General features: G+C 38.4%; 1 protein-coding gene across 11 annotated transcripts in view; it reads left to right on the top strand.

Annotated features, from left to right (window-relative positions):
- FHIT (fragile histidine triad diadenosine triphosphatase) overlaps positions 1-20,816 on the top strand; it is a 561,200-nt gene that overhangs the window by 427,221 nt on the left and 113,163 nt on the right. The window contains exon 8 of one of the 11 annotated variants that reach the window (XR_014571693.1): positions 74-12,628. The exons of the other annotated variants lie outside the window; for them this stretch is intronic. The gene's annotated coding sequence lies outside the window, so the exon portion shown is untranslated. Of the gene's footprint in view, positions 1-73; positions 12,629-20,816 lie in introns of those variants that run through there. 11 annotated transcript variants of the gene reach the window in all.

The raw sequence follows: 20,816 nt of genomic DNA, 5'->3' as shown, positions 1-20,816 counted from the left end.
TATTGCACTAATTATTTTACACTGAGAAGATTGCCTTACCGTTATTTCTGATGTACATGTTTTTCTTTTCCAGATGTGTTTTTAATGCTATGTTAAATGAATCCACCTGGCTTGCATTCCTTAGAAATCTTAACCTGAACTGTAGATTCTAGGGTTTATGTAAGCCCACAGGAGACTGCTCTTTCACACTATTTGTCTACCTGTCCCTGGACCTAGAGTACTGGACTTCAGGTCTGAGTCTTTAAATTTAATCAGATCACATTGCAGCCTGATTGCATAAGAAGGATTAAATTCACTAACTGCAACACTTCTGATGCCTCAGCCTGCTTTCCTTGCAGACTGGCAGATATGAGTCTTTGCTCAATGGAGTATTAGAGGTCATCTTTTGCTCTCTTAAAACAATAATTAATAATAATTATAGTAATAATAATAATAAGCTGGCATTTGAGAAATGTAAAAACTTTTTACCTCTAAATGATTTAAAAGTTTCAAGTAGAAAAAAAAAAAAAAACACGGAAAAAGCAAGATTTTGAAAACCAGATTGTACTGAAACATGAATAAATGGTCTTGTTTGCTTTACTCTTCGGAGCCATGATTCTCTTGAAAGCTTGTGGGATGTCCAGAAATGACTTGATTAAGTACAGGAGTCTCTTCAAAGTGTGTTGAGAACCACACTAAAAATATTTTGTTGGAGTATATGTAATATTGCAGATGGGTAATCAATGCAGCAAATTCAGCAGTTTTAGGGCTGGTATGTCTGTTTTCAGCTCATAATTTTCTTTCTATTATGGTACTATACATAGACTGGAGAGATTTTTGTGGGATGTTAATGGTGTATATTTTCAAAGCTAGGACTATACTGGCCCTTACAGCCACAGGGAAGCAGCTGGGGCATCCAAATTGTTTGCCTTATGCCAACCACCATGTAAGGTCTTTTGCTGGCTTTTAGTTTTCTGCTCACTCTAAATAATTCTTGCCCTTTCCTTCAAGGCCCTTTCCAAAATTGGCCTTGTGTTGGTCTAATAGCCAGACCTATGTTTTCTATAGCAAAATTAATGGATATAGCCACAAAATCTCATTTATTTATTTATTTGTTTGTTTGTTTGTTTATTGTCAGGACCTTACTCCTGTTCACTGCATACATTGTATTGCTTTTTGTTTTCCATGCTCATAGGCCCCCAAAAAGCACTGGTCCCAGATGGGTCTTTAGACCCTTCCTTAATACATATAATAATATGCAGGACCTAGAATAAAAACATTTCTTAAGATCCACTTAATTTGTACTGGTCCATTCCTGTTCTTAAAAAATTGTAGTGGCTGACAAAAGAGGCGTCTGTGTCTAGTATACACCCATGTAAAGCTGCAGAGGTTTTTTGAAGGCTGAAAGAGATCAAAGAAAATTGGGAATTTGGAAATAGCCCAGTGATTGATGGACATGACACCATCTTAACTGAGAATACCAAAGGCTCCAAGGCACTGATAAATGGAAATGAAGACCTGGATAATGAAGTCTGAGCTAGAAATATCAGGCTGTGAGGTTACCCGAAGGGATGGAGACAAGTTTTCAAAAAATTCTCTTTGGCAGTGAATTACTGCTAAGTTCACCATTCAACCAAACATCCAGATACTTCTGAATCTGGATGATTTTTAATTTCCAGCAGCCAATGTCATGCTGTACCCCTGACCAGCAATCACAGAATATCTGTGTGGACTAGTCTGTAAAGAAAACAAAAAAAAAGAAAACCAAACCCATAAGATTTAAAAAGTGCAACTAGAAATGAGGAAGGTAAAAGAGAAATTTCAGAAGATTTATATTGAAGAATGGTAATGAGAAGGAAGATTTTACTATTCTGTGCTAGCAATTCTCCTCTCCTTTCTTACCATATGGATTTCTTAGATGAATATTCTCTTTATGTAGTTTAATTCCAAAAATACCCCCTGAGCTATTCAGAGTTATTGACACTGTCTAAATTAAACTATAATAAGCAAGTAAGTGGGCTCAAATGCTTGTTTAATTTGCCTTAGTGTACACTCAGATATTAAAAGTCATGCAGCTCTCTTGGCTACATCCAGCATCTAGCTCATCACTTGCTCGGCATGACCACCTTCACCTTCTGCAGGAGACCTGCAGGGTGCAGTTTGCTGGCTTTTTTTTTTTTTTTTTTTTTTCCCCAAGAGATAATGGGTGAGAGCTAAATCACAGGGAATGCATGCAGACCTGCAAGAGTACTTGCATGTGCATAACATGAAGTATGTGTGCCATTCAGGAATGGCTGTGGGAGCACAGAAGTGCCTCTCCCAGTCCTCAGCAGAGCCACATCAGGCATCAGCAGAGCCCCATGTGCCTGGAGAGAGGCTGGGGCTGCGGGTGGCTGTGCCTGCAGCCTGTCCACGTGGAAAGCAAGCACTTGCTCTGCAGAGCCCTGCTTGTGCTGGGACACTGCATCATGCTGCCCACAGCGACCTGGCTGATTACTGCAGGGAAGGGTTAAACTCTGCTCAGGGCTCCCCATGCTCTACCCTTCTCCTTGCAGCTCCAGGACAGCCCATGCCTGGCTTGAAAAAAATGCTTTAAATATACTTCCTTTCTTTTTTTCCTTCTTTCTTTTTTATTTTAATTATTTTTTCTGGAGCGTCTTCAGATATTTACAATTTTCATGACAGAAGAATCTTGAACAAATCAGTCATTCGGAAAGGTTTATTTGGGAGGTTGAAGGCTCTTCTTTTTTCTTTTTCTTTTTTTTTTTTGTCTATGAACAGTTTCATTTCAAAAAGAGAAAGTATTTCTAGCTGAAAGGTGGAAAAATTTTCCTCTGCAAATGTTATAACAGGGTATTTTGAAAACAAAACTTTTTCTTCATGGAAACAAAACCTCTTTTGCAAACTCTCTGTTTCACTGAATTGGTATTTTCTGACAAAAAAAATACAAACAGAAGATGGGGAGGGATGTTGAGAAATTCATGAATTGCTGCTCTTCATTTGCCCCACAATAACTGAGATTAGGATCAAAAATCCTATGTTTTAATTAGAAAGTGTCTTTCACTTCTTTGTTCCCATGTTACAGCAATATGTTTTGCATTTAAATCATTCTCTGTCCTAGAGTATGTACAATCAATCAAATGCCACTCTTGAGTACAGGTCCTACAAATACCCTATTGTACTGCAAATGCAAAACCTCTTGAAATCCCAGACAATGCATGAGGTCTAAAATCATTAATAGCATAGTCAAGAATGTCTGATTAATTTTTGTGTGGTTAGTGTATGAATTTCTTTCCATGCTCCATCTCATCTATAATACTTCTCTTTGTCAAGCTCATATCTTATAAACCTCTTCATTTTACAGGGGGCATGCTTGCTTTCTTTTTTGTTTCTTTTTCATATTTTTGGTTACAAAAGATTGCTTTCAACTAGAATGTAACTCTCCAAGAAATGTGCAAAATCTATGAAAGTATTCCTATTTAATTCAGACATGTAACTTGATGCTGTTGTGTTTTGTATTAGGTGAAAATTGTTTATTAAGCAAGTGTTGCAAAGCTATATTTCAGTTTAATAGGTTTCTGAATAACTCTTTCTAAAAATTAATACAGTGCTTTATAGCAGAATACTGTGTCCCAGTGTTCTGGCCTCATGTGGTTTGCACTTTTTGTAGATTCACAGAATGGTTTGGGTTGGAAAGAAACTGAAAGATGACCCAGTTCCAACCCCGAGCATGGGCGGGGACACCTCCCACTAGTAGAGGTTGTCCAAAGCCCCATCCAGCCTGGCCTTGAACACTTCCAGGGATGGTGCATCTACAACAACTCTGGGCAGCAACTTCTCTTTGTCTTTGCATTCTTACCTACCAGGAACTGCTTTTACTTCTCCAAAGATCCACCACGCCAAGGGGTCAGGAGTGAAATGGAATGCTTTTCTTCATACTGATGCAGCACTTCTATAAGCAGGCACTTACCCACTTTTAAACTGCTTTGTGGTTGAGGTTATTGGGTGTTCTTGCCCAAAGGCATTTTCAGCTGACTGATCTGTGTTAAACTTCGGTGCCTTAGCTGTGAGACTGGATGCTGTAACATCTGAGTCTCCTAGGAAGGACAGAGTCAGTGCTTTGCTCGTGCTAATGACCCATTTTCAGCCAGACAAAGGGAATCCATTTATTAGAGCCCTGGCTGTCTTATTAATCCAATAATAAAAATATTAAGCTGGACCATTTGTCCCTTAAAGTCACCTCCCCTTCAAAAAAATAAAGAGCTCTCTACCTAAAACGGTCCCTGCAGTTCCCCAGAGAGTCTGCACAGATTGAAAGTTTGTTACCAAAACTTAGCAAATATGGAGAGTGTATGTAATGTTTTTGCACCTAGTAGCAGGGGAATGGAGGTCTTTGCCAGCTCAATGCCCCTAGAAAGGTTTTATCACATGAAAGAGTAGGTGGTTACACTGTCCTGTAACCTACTGAAAATCTAAGCACATGTGAGATATAAGTACATTTGATCTAGTCCACACATTTTCATCTGTTCTGGCAGCACCCTATTAGCCCATGTAGGATTTATTTGTGAGAAAGAAAAGCCTCTCCTTGAAATAATTTAGAAATGGAAAACCAGGGTTAAAATAATAGAATAAAACTTGCTCAGTAAGCTCCAGACAGGATGACAGGGTGAAGAGTATGTAATATTTTTGCAGCTGAAATAAAAATAATGTCAGGAGTTCTGGACACTTCAATGGGTTTTTTATCATGCTCATTGCAAGCCAGACTGGAAAAGCCAAGAATGTCCAACGAAACAAAGCAAAACCCCTCTCTCAAGGCTCATTTCCCTTTTCCCTCCTGAAAGCTGCTTCAATGCACTCTGGCAACATCTCAGAGATAGGGTCAGTGCTCACTCTGTAAAGAGGGAATCCTTTGCTATGGCAGTTCCAGGGAAAAAGGACAGCATGACCAAGTGGAGGACCCTGAGAAACTAGTTTGGTTTTCATCATGGATGAAACATATTCGGGTTATGTCTAAATGGTCAGATGCAAACAACCAAATGGTTTCTCTCTGCTGTACTTGTTAGCATGGGCTCAGGTCCGGGCTAATAGGCTGCTCCTGTTTCTGGACTGGGACTAACACAAAGTCCAAACAAATTTGTTTCTGCCTGTACCTGTGTGCTGTACCAGTGCTAAGTGAGGTGTGTGCATGTACACGTCTCCTCTAAACAAATCCTGCCCAGTAGCGCTTCAGAGCAAGACTGTGCAGCCAGGGGCAAGGATATCTATACCCTGTAGCAAAGGCAGAAGATTGGAAAGCCATCCTGTATTTGCCAGATTGCTCAGGTCTTTTGAAGGAGAAAAATGGTTTCTCTTTTGGCAATCTCCTAGGTTATTACCTCTGAAAAATCAAACCATTTTCTTTTCTCTTTCTTTATACTTTCTGTGACTTACCTCCTCCACTGCTACCTTAGAGAACATAAAATGAAGTTTCTTGCCTGACATCACTGATCCAAATTCTCTCTGTGAGAGGCTGGAAGAAAATAAACCAGACCAGATGGAAAGTGCTCATGTGAATGATTGTCTTGATCTTGCTGCTAAAGATGTCAAAAATCTGAAACGGTGAATTTCTTTACTTGATTTCTTGAATGCTGAGTCTAGTTCTTAGTATTTGAAATAGAGATAATGCCCAGAGGTAGCACTCTTTCTGTCTTTTTCTTTCTGTTTTTTTTTTTTCCTTTTTTTAAACAAAAGAAACTGATCCGTGAATGAGCTTTATTAGTTTTCTGTTGAGAAGGTGTAGAAGAGGCAATGAGGCCATTTAGACCGTGATATTTTCTTATGCAGCCTTCTAGCATGCCTCAACTCTTTTGGAGAGGAGTTTTCATTACAGGGTGGCATTTCTGTCCAGACTAAAGAATGGATCGGTTGAGACCATATTTAATGGATGCTTTTTTTCTACAAATAAGTCATCTTTGAACAGAACCGAAGCCATTATTTCAACTGGGACCTTTTGGTGAAGTCACAATGGGATAGATTCAGGATTGTGGCATAGCAGAAATGTATCTGTAACCTGTGTTCAATTCTCTGAGTCCCATATAAATAGAATAACCTTGATGTCGAAGGACAGATTATTCTCTGATATAAATTATTTAGTTCACTTGTGAAAATATATGAGCTAAATCAGTGGAGCTTCTGCCGTTTCCATACAAACACTTTTGACCCTACTTGTGCAAGTAATTCTTCGAATTCATACAGTTTATAATTTGAACCTACAATTGTTAGTCGTGTAAATCTAATAATTTTGTATGTTAAGTTGCATTGTAAGAGAGTAACCTATGAAGCAAGTTTTAATGTAGTGTTTTTATTTCTTCTTTAGATATCTTCTACTTCACCTAAAGAAGTTCACTGTTACAGTAACTATCAAGTTTTTTTTTTTTTTAAAAAAAAAAGGAAAACTCCCAGAATTTATTAGGTTCTAATAAACTCCCCCTCAGTGCACATACACTTAGTATCTTTCATTAACGTTAATGAGAATTATGCATGTATCCTGGGGAGACCAGGCTCTGTTATTTCTCTTTTATTTCTTTTCCTTGTTTTCAGTATTAAATCTTATCCTGCAGTCAGTTCTATAGGGCATACATGCATTCCTGCTGCTCAGTTATTTGCTCTATTTAATATATATAGTTTGAGCACTTCCTTTTGCATGGTGAAAGTAGAAAGTTAATAAATTAAAAAAAATCTAATAGAATTTGTGGGCACACATAAAAAAGGGATATGCAAATTAATGAATTAATAGATTACTATTGATTAACAGTAGGGCCTAATTAAATAATAATTTTTTTTCCCACACAATTACCTGTTTCATGTTATTAAATGATTGAATCCATAACTAGTTTTGAAGCTCTGACTTTGACTTAAATGAGGTGCTCAAGAGAGCAAAGTTGTGATTAGGAGCAACAGAGGCAGGGCCTAGTCACATGGATTTATGATTTAATTTTCTGTGTAATCCAGTTTAGTGTAACAATTGAGTTTCAAAAAAAAAAAAACAAACTATAAGCAACCTTTGATTAGCTTTTGTTGACAAAAATAAATACAAAATATGGGATAGTTTATTAAGTATCTGTACCATGTTGAGAAGAGTGACTCCCTCAGAAAGGCTATTTCTGTACCTGAAGTAGCCTTTTTTTTTCCCCATTTCCTGCACTTTCTGCTGTGCTCCACAGCTGTCAGTCATTCTCCAGGCCCCAGTCCAGTGAATGACAAAGATCCAAAATCTGGAGGAAACAAAACTCATTTCTGTGAGATTTTTTTTCTTCTTATAAATAACACAGCTTCATCATTCCTCATTTCTGAGGTAGACATCAATATTTCATAGAAAGCATTAAGACTAATAAACATGTGATGGTCTTGGGAAGTAGGCACGTTGCAGAAGGAAAGCATGCAAATAAAGCTCTTCTGTTTGACACACTTCCACGTAATTGGGAGTTTTAAGAGCAGACCGTAGGAGCATGAAATGAGTCTTTCAGCTAATTCCCTTCTGCATGAAAAATGCCAGGTGCCAAAACACTGCTGTCCCAGGCGAGGAAACTCCTTGGGTGCAATTCCTCAGCACAGTGCTGTGCCACAGCAGCTCCCCGATGGCATCTGTGCCTCAGGTGTTGCCGACCTGGTTGGCTGTATAATTAACAGCAGATTGCAAGACGAGCTAGCAGTTAGGGCTGTGTTTTGCTTGTATCTGCTGGGCTTGCCCGGCAGCAGATTGAAGCTGGGAGGCAGATTGCTGGCTTTCTGTTGTAAGAAAGCACTGAGTCTACCTACATGGGAGACTGCATATCTGTACGGACCCGGGCATGCATCTAGTTGTGGGCAGCACGTTATTGCTGAGCTAGCTTGTTGCAGCTAGGCTAGAGAAGGGATTTAGTACAGTTTTGCCTTGGGCAGAGCACTGTTCTAGGGTGGCTCTACTTCCTGGAGCATCTGTGTGTCATACCCTGAAGAGTTTTGCTTGCTGTTGTGAATCCTGGCCTTTGCTTGACTGAAGCCAAGCTGCTGTTGTAGGGCTCCCCTGGCTGCGGTGACTGCGTGCCGATGGGTGCTGATCACTGGCAGCATGTGCATTAATGTCACTGACAGAGAGGAGCACCTAAGCAAAGCCCACTTAAGAGAAACATGGCTTCACTTCAAGTTCTTTGAACTTACTGCGGGGTTTTGGCACTTTGGGGGTTTTGAAACAGTCATATATTAAATTTGTTGTTGTCTTTTCTTGAGAGCTGGAAAGGTGTCCTTCACTTGTTCCTTCCACAAAATGTGTGGAGCAACTTTTAAAACACCTCTCCGAGTTCTTTCCATTTTCTGATGGTTACATTGAATTTCCTTATTAATGTTTCCAAGCATTTTTTAATCACGTGGATATATAAGCAGAAAAGTTGTTCTGTCGTTGTGTGCCTGGTTGACTCTATAATTAGCAGCAGATTGCAATGAATGACATCCTGTTTCTTAACGTTTAGGGCTGTGTTTAGCTTATGTTGGGTTGAGTTGACCTCAGCAGGTCCAGGCTGGCAAACAGATGTCAGCTCTGTTTAGCAGAACACCTTCTGGTCACTCCAGTAAAACAGGACAAGTGTGTGTTTATAGAAGTGAAAGGCAGAATATTTGCAGTAACTGTTGAGCGGAACATGCAAACAAATTTCAATAGGCAAGCAAAGACAGGTTGCAAATCCTATTGGGAAATGATAAATTGCTGTTAAATGTTATAATTATCCCGTGACATTCAGGACTGAAACTAGGCTAAATTTTGCTGAAAACTTAGAAAAAAAATAATGGAGAGAGGTAATGTGATTTAATATATTAGCCATAGAGTAAGTGAAAAGAAATGAGAACACAACAGAAAATTAATATTTATATTTTACCAGTATGTAACAGGCTTTGTTAAGAAATGTCTGAAAGCGAAGAAGAGTTTGTTAGACAAATTATAATTTTAATTGCAGACGTAATTGATTATACTCAGCATGCTCATTAGGTTAAGGGAGAATATGAGTCAACTCTCAAGGTCATTACAGTAATAGATATTGTAGGCATGTAATTTGTGATAAGCTGGTTCGTGAACATCTAATTGCTCATTCATGGCAGCGTGTCTGGCACTTTTACTCCCCATACACCTCTTTGTCCAATTTATTTAACTCCCCTTAATATTCCTGGGCCAAATTTACTGTGGGAGGCATCAAGCAGTGAATTTTCAACCTCCAAATTATTACACCACTTCACCCTTTTTGTGCCTCAAAGACAGAGTCTGCATTACTAAAAATTAGTGGTCTGGCACTAAGCAGGATACATCACAAATAGAAATACTCACCCACAGAGACAAGCTAGAATTTCTCATTGAAAACAGCTGTTCCCTGCCCTCCCCAATGGCAGTCATACATTGGAAAAGGATGCCAAAAGAGATGTTCTTTTTTTAAAAAATGCACCATTTAATCAGAACTTTGTCTTTATATTTTTTCTAGGAAGAACACACAATATTAGTGGCTTGTTAACTCTTTCTTTATTATTTCTTTTCCTGACATTGACAGAGAGTGTTTAATATTAGCTGTCTCTTTGCAAACGAATTGGAATGTCACATATCTGTTCTTACCAACCCGACAAAATAGAAAGGACCTCTTATTATAACACATATCAACTATAAGTAATAACTGTACTTCATTTTGATATAATGTCTCATGTTTATAGGTTTCAGAATTGTTGTCCTCATTACTAAAATGCAAATAGTTGAAATGACTTGTCCACGGTAAGGCAACACACAGGGGTGGCAGTAGGAGCTGAAGTCAGGCATCCTGAGATGCAGTTTGCCTTTTTCTACCTCCTCTCTCTAGTTATTTGGTCTGAACGCAGGATCAGACTGTTTTGTACTGCCAAGTTGTGTAGCATTGCAGAGTGGTGGCTGAGGTAAGGTATTCCCATTAGTTTAATAAGTTTGATTCAGTCTGCAGTGCAGGGGGAAGTGTAACTTTTCATTCAGATATCTTTGGCTCCATTCTATGAAGCAAAGATTCTGGGTTTTGTTTTAATTTGCTTTTTTGTTTTTGCCTTTTTTTTTTTAATAAAGAGCTAGCATGATTCTCAGAGGAGCATAGCTTTCCTTTGCAATAATTTTCATTATTTGCAAAATTTGAAAGATATTATTTTAAGATGACATGACGTAGTCCATAATTATCTATTGCTTGTTGCAGAAAAGTGCAGTAGGTACAGATATAGATACTTAACTATATACCAAATTAATTCCAATGTGATTTAATAGCAATTCTCTGTTAATATTTTTGGAAGATTTAAAGGTCTCAAGTTCCTCTTTGTAAAAAAAAAAAAAAAAGATTCTATCTAGCAGTCTCTGTTTCTGTATATAGGCTGTACTCTAATCTTAGTCCTTGGTACTACAGCTTTGCTGTTTAAAGCATTGTCTGGCATGATATATATCTCCTTCCCAGTGTAGAAGTTACTTTGCTGATGCTGATTGATATTACCAAAAAAGTCCCCATGCTTACTAATGTATATCAATCCCTATAACCACCTTGTAGTTTGACCTGCTGAAAAAAATTGTTATGCAAACACACTGCCATCTGTTGTGTAGTTATTCTTCAGTAATAGAACATAAACTGGAGATATGTCAAAGTAATTTAGTAAGTCAACAAATGTAAAATGAGACTTGGTAAATATAGTGTGTTATACAGAGTTTTATTAGTCATTGTCATCTGCAAGAACATAGCAGATATACCAGCCTATTCAAAGTCCAGCTTGTTTTGTTTCATCTTTTGAATGCTGACATCAGAGCTAGTGATGAGGAACATGTGGTCAACTATAATAATTAATTAGTTTTAAAATAACTATTTTAAAAGGCTGCAATTGATACAAAGCCCACTGAAAACTGTGGGAATAACCAAGTGTGCATGTATGTAAGTGTATGTGGAGTTATCACTCACTTCAGAAGTGGAGCTAATGGTATCCAAGTAAAATGGGTACCTCCTACAAGTAGGTGCTATTTTTCAAGTATAATGTTATGGTAAGGTCTACAGAAGAATCAAAAAAAAATTATTAGCTAGACTGTAAGTACAGTTCTCAAAATGGTGTTTAGACATCCTGATAATTAATGAAGAGGTTTCAAATGAAGCATTTTCAGTATCCTCTCTCTGCTAATTTCCTTTTTTCATTAAGAAAAGATAAATTGTATCCAATTATTGGAAATTATGTAGGTCATTATCATGAATGAAACTGCAATTAAACTCAGTTTTTACAAAAAAAGAAGAGGTTATCTTGTCACAACGTAGGTGTTAGTGTGCCTTGCTTAGCTGGTACTTCTGCCTTCAGGCCAAGATTGTATTAGGGTCAAGTCCTACATCAGACTGAAGTGCAGTATTTGACTAGGAATGTGCTTAGAGACTTTCAAGTGCCCTCAAGAATCAGAGTCCAGATCACATTGGTAGCGATCCAAGTGATTGTTCAATGTCTTGTAGCAGTTCTTGTTCAAAAAATTGGCAAGGGATAACCTAAGCAGAGATTACCCCTTCCCACACAGAGCAAACACAAGCAGCTGGTGGTGCTTCACCATGCAGCAGACATGGGGTGGTCTGTTCCCTGACACTGGCAGCTCTCCGGAATGCCATGGGATCCAGAGCCGACCTCTCATCTGAGGTTTTGTCCCAAAGAACTGATAATTTCACAGCAAATTGGGAGAGTGGTAACAGAGCCCACCTCTGTTCTTCTCAAAAACTGCCACAGGGAGTCGTTCTGGGCATCTCTCCATCCTCCTCGTGACAGTGGTCCCTCAGCACAGTGTGCAGAAGGGTGGTAAGGTCCTGGGCTTGAAGGAGGAAAAGGGAATCCTGTGAGAGTGGGGAGATAATTGTCCTGTCTTGAGGAGAAAAACTGAGAGAAAGGGACGGGTAGGCAATGACCCCAAAGAACAAGCTGAGCAGGATTCTCCTGTACTTGCCAAACCTTTAATTTGACCCCAAACAATTTTTTCTTTAAATAAAACCAGATCAAAACCTCAACGTCACCACAATGATACTGGCTTAAAAGCAGTTGAGGGTAAACAGGTGCTGATATACCAAAGAGATGAGGAGCTGAAGTATGACCAGTGGGACCCAGCTTGTGCAGTCACACATCATGCCCACCAGCACAGCTCTCGGCTCTCGTTGGAGCCGTGTTCACCACATGGCTCTCCAGCTCCTGGGGTGTTGGCATTTCTCTGTGCTTTGCAGATCAGGTGAACTTTATTGAGTGAATTAAGGAGGACTATGGGGACAACATTATTTAGCTGCTTGCATTACTCAGAATGCCATACCTGAGGAAATGTGAAGAAACACAATTTATTTTATTTTCTAGCCAAATTTAATAAACTAATCTAGCCCTCTAACTTATGTTAAACCAAATTACAGTTTTCATATTAGTTTCACCTTAGATTTCACTCCAATTATTATAGGCTTGGCTGCAATCACTGGCAGTTTCCCATCCTTTTCCAGAAATATATAACATGAAGTGTTGTGCACTTTACACTTTTTTCTATTTATTGTTCACATCCAGTTGGATGTACTAATAAGCATTAACATGCAAATAATTATAATCAAGATTTGATATCCGTAGAGAACAAATGCTAATACAGTTAATACATCAAATATGAAAGAGGCTTTTAATTCAAAAAAGAAAAAAAGATTAAAAATATTAGCTTTTTATATGAAAAGCATTTGCAATGATTATAAATTCTATTGAGCTTGCAGAAATCTGAGCTTTGCGCTTTCAATATTTCTCATTAATGTTTAGCCTCCAGAAAGAGTTTATAATAAAGGGACTTATGCAGACAACAGATAAATAGAAGTGATACAGCCAAGAGGGCTGAAGAGCCTTGGGTATGTTTGTTGTCATCTTACCACACTGATTTCCATCAGAGGTGCTGAATATGCTAGGAGTTGTATAGAAGATGAAGTGAAATGCAATATGCATTGATAACAGCTAAGGCTAGAATGCCAGGAAATTATTTTCTTTTGATTTTCTCCTGAGTTTCTTTTCCTTGTTATTACTTCCTATGGGATAGAAGAGGTTAGCCCTGATCTTGCAAAGTCAGCTGGTTGCCCTAAACCAGATCTCACTGGAATGGTAATTTGGAGAAGTCTAATGTGCCATAAAATGGAGGTCAGTGTGGGTGATCTAGTGTCCCCCACACGTTTTAAAAACTGAGTGTCTCCTGTGGATTGGAGAGAGATTTTTTCTGGGTATGCACTGTGCACATCCATGGCTTCGCTGCTTCTTTGTGTAGGTGTATGGGTCCTGTGTGAGACTGGGACTTGGATGTGGAAGAAGGATAGATGCAAATCGTTTTTGGTCCTAGCAGGGCAGGCTGAGCTGAGTGGTTTGCTCTAAAGTGGTAAAGCCAAAAAATAAAATAATAAATGAGGACCTCTTCCTCTTGCAGCAGGCAGGCACTGTATGAAGTAAGATTCTGGTGGAGTATGTTAGACAGCCTGAAGAGGGGTGCAGAGCTGGGGTAGGTGGGAAAGGCTGGCTTGCATGTCTGCAAGTTGGGTTGGATATGGCACAATCTCAGCAGGGAAGAGAGGAGATAAAGCTGTGGTCTTTGGGCAAGGTACAGTAACGTTTTAAGCAATATCCTTAGGTAAACAGGCCTGGGGTGATAGGACTTGGAAATGCTGCGTATCTCTAAGTTGAGTTGAATATTCTTCCCTAAACAAAGTCTGCTAAAAGCAGTCATCACATGACAGATGAAAATGCACCAAAAGTAAGAGCAGTATCAGCACTTTGTTTTCACAGTGTTTGCAATGAATGCTTTGGGCATTCTGAGGTTGAACTGGGAAACATTTTTTTTCTAAATGGATTTTTTGGTATAGCCCAGTCAATAAATACGAGTAACCTCAATCTCTTACCCTGATCATCATTATATTTTATGATTTTTTCATAAAAATTAATCACTGAAATATTTAAGTCTTAATTAATTCACCAGAAATTTACACCCAATGCTGTGTGCTGTCCGCTAAAAAATGGCTTAATAGGCTTTCAGTCCCGCCATTGTTCTGGCTTGTCAATGAATTACTTAAGTGTCATTTGTTAAACAAGTTAAGTCAATAAAGTCCTTTAGTTATTTTTCAGAGAGTGAGCATTATTTCCAGATAATGTATATCTAATTTCTTTTCACTTTAGTCTATCCACATTGGCTAGTGCGGATTATTATTAATTAGCCTTTCATAGCAGCTTAGGCAGGAAAGATCATGATTCAGTAATAAGTAAAGGTTCACAGAGACCAAATTCTCTAATTAGGAAGTATGGCTTAGTGGTGAGCAGTGTCTTCAAATGGATTGCCATCTGTTAAATTAAAGCTGATTTCCTTCATTTGCTTATATAATATTTCTAAAGAAAGTGGCTCTTTTTATTTATGGAAATTATATATTCTCTTTCATTATTTTCTCTTAATTGATTCTGCATTCCTGTAATTACTAAGCAATGAAAACATACAGTGCAGGAGAAGAGCCACAGAAATGGACAACATGACCACGCAGTAATCGCCATGTGAACCATGGAGTATCATTCTGCTTTAACATGTTCCTTTTGATGTGTTTAGAAGAAATGAATGTAAATTCAAATTCCTGTTTCAAGGGGAATAAACTGTGCCAGTTTGTGTCCTTTTTCATACTGGATATAGCAAACTGGAGTAGGCCTAGATATGTAGCTTCTTGGCTTTTAGCATCTTAGGCTAGAAGACAAAGATCCTCGCTTTCCTATCATTTCAAAACTTACTGATTTCTTTTGTAAATGGTGAAAGTTGAGGGTTATATAAATAAGCACAGTATATTGGGAGTCAACATAGGCATGCAGATTCTTGTTAGAGAAATCAGTCTCCATGAAAATTTCCCTCTTATCCAAGGACATCCTAAAAATCCTGGAGTTTTCTTGACACCCTTGGGGCCCATAGCTTTGAAGTGTTTTTCCTTTGCACTGGAATCTGATGAAACAAAATGTATCTAGAAAAATTCCTTGAGTTAAAACTCTGTATTTTTCATCTTTCTCTGATTCTTCTTATAGAAGAAGCTATATATGGTCTTGTGGTAAATGTTTGTGTAGGGAAGATAATTAACATGAAGCTTTTGATAGATGGCTATGATAGGCGTGTAGACACGCCCTTGTTTTCCACAGAAGGAAAATATTGATGGTTTTGTTGATGTTTGCAGTAATGAGCTCAGGAGTTTGTATCTAGTGTTTGGTAGCTGCTGTTTGAAGAATAACATATGTGGTTGCCTTAGACAAGTTACGAATTATAGTTAAATCAGATTATAAATCCAAGTTCTGCACTTATTGATTGCGACATGGAGATATAAAGAAATCTCTTTTCCTCCCCTGGATAATATAGATAATTAGATATACTGTTAAGAGACATTCAACTTCTGGTGTGGCATCTGGTTGTTGCCAATCCCACAGCAAGAGATTGGCCCTGATGGATTACTTGGCCAGCTTGGGCGGGCAGTGGTACTTCTGGTGTTGAGGGTGTCACAGGCAATGCCTCTCAGGGAGCCATTGTGAAGCAGGGTGTGCTGGATGCCTTTCAGAAACGTCAAGGAAAAATGACCTGAGTTAAAGCTTATCTTCTGCTAAAAATCCCCAAAAGCCTATTCTACTGCATATTCTAGGGTTTCAAGTGAGCTTTCCAGTGCAACCTAGATATGATAATTCATACATTATGTATTGAGAAATGGATCAATTAAAAACATAGAATTAATCAGATGTTCACTTTATGAACATATGTTCCGTGTTACGTTTCCACCAGGATATCTAATGAAACTTTGTCAGAAAAAGAGCAGCTCCTTGTATGTTCTCCCTTCTCTGATTTTAGCTGGGGGGGACGGGGGGAGTTGTTTCTAGTTTCTCTGTGTTTCTTTATAATATGGTAATTGGTAAAGTTGTAACAGGCAATGAGGAATGTCTATAGAGGAATACTACAGAACACTCTGCAGAGCTCACAAACATTTCCTTCAGTAAAAAGTGTGTACGTATCAGAAGGAAAAGACTCAGAGATTTTCATTTAAAAACTTACTATACTGCCCTGAAGATTATCCCAAGAGGATAAGTAATTGCTCGATAGAACAAGTGCTAGATTGCAATGTAAAAATATTCCACTTTTAATAATCATACTACAGCAGTGTCTTTGAGTTGAAACAGTAAGGTTGAGCCTTTTTCAAACTATGGACAGTGTGTTAATTGCAGTTTTGTGTGTGTATGTGTTAAGATTGAATTGGAAAAAAAATGCAGAGACCTGACACAGAAAAGCAAAAACATACAAAAAGGCAAATAAAGAGAAAAGGTCCTGTATTTCTGCTTGTATTTAAAACGTCCTGTGACTACCGGTAAAAAGAATGCATAAAAATATAAATATCTTCTCTAATACTTTCTTCTCGATTCCAAACACCTTTTGGCTTTGAAATAGGTAAGTAGACCATAGAAAGAAAAGAGTACTGTAATTTTCTTCTAATAGCCCCAAACTCTTCCTGAAAACGCAGTGGAAGCAACTCAGCAATTCTAGTGCCAGATGGATGGAAAAACAAAATTGCATATTAAGCTTTCTTCATTAATTAAAAACTGAATACAAAGGCTTAGGTTTACAAATGTCTCCAAACAGGTTTGCATCTTGGGACAGGGTGCTGTTAATGCACTAAATATTGGCCTTGAATATAGTTTTGCTTGAATGTTAATAAGGTGGTAATCACACTGATGGCATACAAGAATTTAAAAAAAAAAAAAACAGGACTAGGTGAAACAGCACTTCAGAGCGTAACACGAGGAGCAGTCCTGGAGGGGAAGGGGCCTGGACAAGATAGAGCTAGGACAAAAGTCTTAGTCTAATGCTTGAGCTTGCCTAGTTGAAGTCTATTGCAGTTATGTCAATTTAATGATGCTTGCGCTTAGCACCCCAAGCAAGAGAGACACTGAAAGTGCTTCCACATGCTCACAGAGAAATTCAATTAGATTCCTGTCTGCAGTCCATAGCCCAACACTTACTACAAGGCAAAATCTCTGTAGGATTTGCATGTGTTCATCTCTGTATAAATGATTTAGGTGAGGCATGGTGCGGGCTGCAATGCTTAAGTGGTGCTCCTCATCTTTTTCCTATGGGCCCAGGTGTTCAAAGTGATAGAAGTCAGAGCTGCATCTCAGATAAAAAAGAGGAAGGTGTATGATCAAAAGGAGAATTCTTGCCATAACACAGCACTTGTTCTGTTTGTTTTACATCTCTTGAAAATCACTTAGCAGCTTTTCATTTAAGGCATCCAATTTTTTCCATGCAATCACATACCGTTACATCTGCTGAGATTTGGTTGGGTCGGGCACATGGGCAGGATTACACAGCACTGGTTTGGGTTTAACATTGTTCCCTGCACAAGGTAGGACAGAGAGATTGGTGGCAAGACAGTACCTGGACTTACCCAATTTAGTGATAAATGTTAAAATAATATCTGATAAGTCTGGCATCAGGCTGTACCAGTTCTGCACTAGCTGGTTTTGTCTACATGACAGATGAGTGGAAACTGATGAGTAGTTTCGCTTACGTTGTGGCTGCTCGCAGGTGATGTCTGTGTAGCCACCCAGCAAACAGAGAACCAACTGCAACAGATTGCTTGTAACCACACTCCTAAACTGATAGAGAACAGTGGATTAGTGTATTTTTAGAATAAATTAGGATAAAAGCCACACTGTAATTTTACAAGGCAAAATCCGGGGTTAAATTCTGCTCTTTAAGGAAATGTGTGGTAATTCCCACTAAGTTATACTGTATAACAAGAATGAGGAATAAACATCTGCCATATGTAAAAAGAAGTAATGCACAGTTATCCTCTATGCACAAAATGTATTCCATAATACAAATTCAGTGGATGAAGATTGACAATATTTCATCTTCTGCCTATTTGAGATTTCTATATGCCTAGCTCATGTAATTTTGCCTTTTTGAAAATGTTGGCAGGAATTGATTTTTGACTAAAAAGCATAAGTACATCAGTTTGCTTTATTTAAAAAGCGAAACAAAACTATTACCAGGCATTGCCTGTTGTAGCAGAAGTCTTACGATCATGCTTGCAATTAAACAAATGTCATCTTATCTTAAAATAAAATATTTTACAGCAGAACAGAATCAGACAGGGAAGTCCAGCTGGTGATGGAGGTCTATATCTTGATATTGATCTTGAGAGGTGAGGTTGTAGTGGGCCTTGAAAGGAAGACCAGTTTCACGTGGAATAAAGAAGATGGAGTGAGTTAGTGCAGGGATGCAAAGAGGGAGGGAGGATCACCAAAATAACAGGCTAAGAATTTTTTCAGAACTTCGGGGATAGGTGTAAGCGGAAGAGATGAGATTTGTCACAATGTCAGACGATAGCCCTGAGCCAACAAGACAGGCAGCAGTCACGGTCTGTTGCGGCAGGGTGCATCCTGGTGTGCTGTCTGCGAGAGCGCGGAGCTGAGCCAGTGTGCATGTGTTCTTGCCGGGGAAAGGAAAGGAGCCATTGTACTGACAGCCACCAAGAAGAGAAATGACAGGGAAAATGAAAGTTTTCTGAAGAATTGCTGAGAGATCAGAGAGTGGAAAGCAAACAAAGACAAGGCTGACTTGGAGTACCAATGTAAGGACAGGATTTCAAGGAGATACAGACTGGGACAGAGATTTTATTAGTAAAAGATGGCTAGAAATACAAGGCTTACAATTTCTTGTCCAAGAAGTTTTCACATTATCGTATTTATATAACAATAAACTGTGTTTATGGCCAGAAGGGCTTGTTAGATATCCTGTTGCCTTGTAGGTTTGCCAAGATCTGATTTTTGCAGATAGCTAAACAGGAACATATCCCTGAGTGTTGCATTTCTCCCTTGGTATCTTAAACGCTTTCTGTAGAGGAAGTGTCATGATGCATGTCAGAAAACCAACCGTATCGGAATGTTTTTAGCTTTACATAAGAAAATATGTTTCTTGTTTTTGCTGAACCTGATCAGGAAACATAAGCCTGTTAGTAAAAGAAGGAGCAAAAACAAACAAAAAACACAAATTATTTAAAAATAACATTGTAGCAAATATATATATATTTGACAACACAGCTAGCTTAATTTGTTAGCAAATATAAATAGTCCAAACTCTTTCAGTCTGCTTCCTCTAGCTGTTGCACTGCAAAGAGCTCTTTGCCTGATGTTGGTTTTCCTTTATACATTGCCCCTTTTTACAGTAGCATGTAGAACTTTTGAACTTTTCTCTACCAATATTTTCTTTTTAGATTACTAATGTAGAAATGCAAAATTCAAGTGAAATAAATAATATGCTGTAGGTTGTCTAACAACGAATATTCCTGGTTGTCTTTTTTTTTTTCCTTCACACCAATATTTCCAAGGCAAATGTGAGAAAAGAAGTGTGCCTGCATAGTCAATTTGTTGTTTCATCTTGTCACTAGAAAGATCTGCAATGAGTATATCTCTGGTACTAAGCGCTGCCAATTCACAGAGGACTTTGTGTCAACTGATTTTTAATGGTAGAGTAATCAATAACTTTTTTTTGTTTTGCTGATCTTGCAAATACTTCACACTACAGAACAGATACCTACAAACCTTGTGGGATATTACTGCATGCCAGGATAAAGTGTTTTTGACCTTAGTAACAACATCTGTGTACAAGGCCTTTGTGGTTCAGCTGTGATCTACTGTTTTCTTGCTTTATGGATTTTTATGTTATGGAAGTTAATGTCATCTATTTGCATCCATTTAACCACACATCTCACACAAGCTTTATGCAAGTACCCAGTTCCTGGTGATTTTCTGACTTCATGGGAGGCCTTATAACTAGTTTCCATTCCAAGGCAGTCAAAAACTTTTTAAACAAACAAACACAAAACTAAACATTTCCACTCTTTCCTTTGTTCAGGAAAAAAAAAAAAAAGACAATGTCTGTCTTTCCTGTGTTGATTTTTTCGCTGCATGCTTGGATTGTGGCCAGAGAGTGATCAGCTAGAGTAGCTCATGTTCATACACTGCTTGTGGAGTGTTTGAATTTCTTTCTTCCCTGTTTCATGCTTAACCTTGTGAGGTCCTGTTACTCATTTGATCTTTCCTCTGATAGAGTAGATTTTTCTGATATAGGTAATATTTTAGGATACGGATGTCAAGAGAGGTCTAGATGCTGTGCTGGTGGCAAGCAATTATGGGGCAGGATTTCTGCATTTGTTTTGCCCTCCAGTCACTTACCAGGAGGAGTCAAACAGCCTGGCATACAGCAAGCATTACAATGTCTGCTTCATCCTTGGGAACCAGGAAGCAATAAGTGACGCTCAAGTGATTCTTATATTGCAGTGATGTAGTTGTGCTGTAAGCCTTTTCATCTGTCCTGTTTTTTAATTATGCTGCAAAGCTCCCCAGTGAGGTAGGTAAAACAATACATAAAATTATTCCATCTGTCAGAAAATGCAGCCACATCTTCAGAAAAAGTCAGTGTCATTATTTAAGACAGCACGTGAAAATGTGGTAAGAAAAATCTGATGTCTTATTAAAGGCAGGAGGGGAATTAATTTAGGTGGGATATTGTTACTTCCGTTGTGCTTTGCGCTGAACATTGGTGCTGACCTGTCTGTTTACACAGAAACGTGTCCTGGGATCTCATCTGAGATGACCAGGAGTCAGCAAGTCAGTCTTAGTGTTTCCTAAGTTTCTCTACCTTTTTAGATGCAACTATGAAGTTTTACATTGTTCACCTTTTAGATGTGTCTGTGCATATAAATCTCTGGGTGGAGAGCTGGATAATAAATGAGTCTTTCTGTTTCTGTAGAAAGCCAGACATG

Source organism: Anser anser, assembly GCF_964211835.1.
Source record: "Anser anser genome assembly, chromosome: 12".
Classification (NCBI taxonomy): Eukaryota; Metazoa; Chordata; class Aves; order Anseriformes; family Anatidae; genus Anser; species Anser anser.
Note: the sequence above shows the minus strand (reverse complement) of the source record. Positions and strands in the feature narration are given on the sequence as shown.